This window comes from Piliocolobus tephrosceles, chromosome 4 (assembly GCF_002776525.5).
Source record: "Piliocolobus tephrosceles isolate RC106 chromosome 4, ASM277652v3, whole genome shotgun sequence".
Taxonomy (NCBI): Eukaryota; Metazoa; Chordata; class Mammalia; order Primates; family Cercopithecidae; genus Piliocolobus; species Piliocolobus tephrosceles.
Genome location: NC_045437.1, coordinates 252,548 through 256,843, shown reverse-complemented (window position 1 = coordinate 256,843; position 4,296 = coordinate 252,548).

Genomic DNA, 4,296 nt, shown 5'->3' with positions numbered 1-4,296 from the left:
ACCAGCATCCCACATGAACATAGACACAAAAATCCTCAATTAAATATAGGTATTGGCAAATAGAATCCACCAATATATAAAAAGGATGATACATCACAACTAAGTGGGATTTATCCAAGGAATTCAGGGCAGCTTCAACATCCAAACACCAATCACTGTAATCCACCATAATAATAAACTAAAAAGAAAACGCACATGATCATCTCAATCTTTCAGAAAAACATCTGACAAAATCCAAATCCATTCATAATAATTTTTCCAAAAAACCTCTCATCAAACTAGTAACAGAAGGAAACTTAATTAACGTGATAAAGAACATCTACAAAAGCTTATAGCTAACATCACAGCTAATGGTGAAAGACTAAATGCTTCTCCCCAAGACCATGAATAAGGCAAAGCTGTGCTATATCCCCATTCCCACTAAAATTATTTGTGTACTAGCCAGGGCAATAAGTCAGGAAAATAAGTAAAAGTCTCAAAACTGGGAAATAAATAAAAGTCATAAAACTGGGAAATAAAAATAAAATAAAACTATCTGTTCGCAGACATGATTTTACATGTAGAAAATTCCAAAAAGGCTGAGTGAAGTGGCTCACACCTATAATCCCAGCACTTTGGGAGGCCAAGGTGGGAGAATCACTTAGCCCAGGAGTTTGAGACCAGCCTGGGCAATGTAGGAAGACCCTAGCTCTACAAAAAATACTTTTCAAAAAAATTAGCCAGGTGTGGTGGCACACACCTGTAGTCCCAGCTACTCAGGAGTCTGAAGCAGGAGGATCACTTGAGCCCAGGACATCAAGGCTGCGGTGACAGTGAGCTGTGATTGTACCACTGCACTCCAGCCTGAGTGACAGAACAAGACCCTGTCTCTTAAAAAGAGAGACAGCGAATTCCAAAAACTTTACTAAAACCAATCACCTATAACTATTTACTGAGACCAGCAAGGTCACACAGTAAAAGGATAATAACACAAAAATCAATTGTATTTCTAGATACTAGCAATGAACAACTAGAATTCAGATATTTAAAAACTAGTATCATTTACAATAGCACCCCAATAAAAATAAAATAGTATTTCAAGAGACCTAATATATGTGTAACTGGACCCCTAATGAATAGGAGGGGAAAGGAGGTAAGAGAAAAATGTAAGAAACAGCAGAAATTTTTTCCAAATGTAATGAGAATTGTAAACGTACAGACCCAAGAAGCTTAGTGAACTCCAAGCACAAGAAACAGGAAAATTACACCAACGTATATCATAATCAAATTGCTCGTTACCAGTAACAAGTAGAATAATATTTATTTTTGTATTTTTTGTAGAGATGGGTTTTCATCATGTTACCCAATCTGGCCTCAAACTCCTGGGTTCAAGCAATCCACCACCTTGGCCTCCCAGAGTGCTGAGATTACAGGCATGAGCCACGCACCTGGCCTAGAATAATATTAAAAGCCAGAGAAAACAGGCATTGGGTACAAAGGATAAAAAATAAGATGGCAGCAGATTCCTCATCAGAAACAAGAAGGTAGTGGAGCAACATCTTTAAAGCTGAAAGAAAAAACCCTGAAACCTAGAATTCTACATCTTATGAAAACATCATTCATAAGTGAAGGTGAAATAAAGAGCTTTCAGATGCACAAAAGCTGAAAGAAATCATCACTAGCTGACCCACACTATAAGAAATATTACAGGCCAAAGGAAAATGATACCAGATTGTAAAATGTGTCTACAACATGGCACAAAAAGCACAAGAACTGACTACTAGAGGGTTAAATATGCATAATTTGTTCTTATTGCTTAGATATCTTTAAAAGATAAGTGACTATTTCAGCAACAACAACAGCGTGTTGTGGGGTTCACAACAAACGTGGACATAAAGTATATGGCAGCTACACAGACCCAGGAGGGGAGACATGCATTCACAAAGTGGGGTGACAGTACTCAGAAGCTGTGCCAGCTGCCCGTTTTTTGCCTCTAGGCTCCAGACACCCCCGTCCTGCCTGCTCTGCATTAATAAGCCTCAGTCTTTCAGCACTTTTTCCTATAGAGAGCATGATGTTGCACTGGCCTGAATACGGCCCTGGAGGAGCCCTGCAGGAAGAAGGAGACTCTCCTGGTTCCAGCACTTCCCGCTTTTTTGCGTTCCTGCTCACCACTGCCATAGACAGGGCAACTCAGCAAACTTCCCTGCCCTCCAGGGGACGGAGCTACACCTCCTCCAATGAGGCTGGAGCCCCACCCTTGGGAAGGGAGCTCCCTTCCAAGCGCGCTCCTTAGGGGCCTCCGGGGCCCCAGAGCACCATGCAGAGTTCTCCTCTCCCCTCCATAGCTGCGCCACTGTTGCTATCAATACTTCTTAATATTAAAGTTTCTCAATTCAAATAAAAAATTAAATTAAAAATATAAAACACCAACACGGTGAGACCTCATCTCTACAAAAAACAATTTTTAAAAATTAGCCAAGCATGATGGCACATGTATGTAGTGTCAGTTACTTAGGAGACTGAGGCAGGAGGATTGCTTCAGCCTGGGAGGTCGAGGCTGCAGTGAGCCAAGATCACACCACTGCACTCCAGCCTGGGTGACAGAACAAGACCCTGTATGTATGTGTGTGTGTATATATATATACACATAAAGAGAGAGAGAGCGCGCTGATTTTTTAAAATCCACATTTTAGAGCTACACATTAAAACACATATGAAATAAACGGCATGTTAGGGATTTGCTTCTCTATAAAGTGGGGAGGACAGTGGAGTCTAAATGGTCTGGGGCTGGCAGACTGGACTTTAAATGAAACTGGATAAGCCAATATTGATAGTTGATTACCTATGCCAGCTGATGAAAAAATTGAGCTCTTTATATAATTCTCTCTCCACTTTTGTAAAACATTTGAAAAGTGCCGTAATAAAATGTTTGGCTTTAAAAAAAACATTAAAAAGAAAGAAACTGTGGCATAAGAATAGAGATACTAACTGATTATGACCAATGACCAGTTGATTTTCCACAAGGGCACCAGGGCTGTTCAACAGGGAAAGAACAATCTCTTCAACAAATGGTGCTGAGATAACTGGCCAGCCTGAGCAACATAGCAAGCAAGGCCTTGTCTCTGGGGGGGGGGGGGTGGGGGTGGGAAAAGCCACACACCAAATAGTGAAGTTGGATCCCTACCTCACACAATATGAAAAAATTAACCTAAAATTGACTAAAGACTTAAATGTAAGAGCTAAAAATATAACACTCGAAGAAAACATAAGATTCATCTTTAATGGCCTTGATTGGATAATGACCTTAAATGTGGCAGTGAATTCTTAGATTTATCACAAAAAGCACGGGTAATAAGAGGAAAAAAATGGATAAATTGGACTTCATCAAAACTAAAAATTTTTGTGTCACAAGACATTACCAAGAAAGTGAAGAGGCAACCCACAGAATGGCAGAAAACATTTACAAATCAGGTATCTGATAAGAGTCTAGTATCCAGAATAGACAAATAACTCTTACAATTCAACAACAAAAAGACAACCTAATTTTAAAATGGGCAAAGGCTTTTTTTAAAAGATCGTTGACTAGAAGCATTTCAACCACATCTCATCCACTTAGAAGAACCAAAATAATGTGTAGATGATCACACTTTGAATCTATTTTCCAAGAGACAACATGGGAGTTCAGCAGGAAAGTGACAGGAAAAAGCAAAACTTAGGAAGAAGGAAAGCAGGCAGCCTATGTGGCCAAGAGCGGCTGGAAACTGGGAGTGACTCCCCAGTATGAGAGGGTGAGGGCGGGTCTTCCCGCCATCCACTTTCCCACTGGAGATTCATGCAGTCCCTGACACAGGAGAGCAACTCCACCCTCCCAATCTCTGCATCGGATTTAGGGAGACCAAGAAGGAAGTGCTCCGGGAGGGAACATGCCCTGGGTCTCATACCCTTTCTGAAATTTAAGCAGCTAGAGCAAGACACTGTTCTCCATCCTAGTTCTTAGCAGACGGTGCATGTTCCTGGTACAAGCAGTGCCAGTCCGAGGCATTAGGGAAACTTGGACTTGAACTGCTGCTTGTGGAACTGAGGTGTGAGAGTGGACCAGGACTAAGAGGCAAATGTGGCGTGGGCTACAGCTCCCAGAACTGGAAGCAGGCACCACCCCCAGGACTTGAGCAAGATGAGAGTTGCCATGGGGGCTTGGTCTTGAGCTGTGCAGGGCCTACAGCCTGGAGCTGAGTTGTGGGCCAGGCACAAACTGCCAAGGCTGATGGAACAGCTTTTGTCTCCAACAGCCAGGATGGGGGAGCAAGCCACATG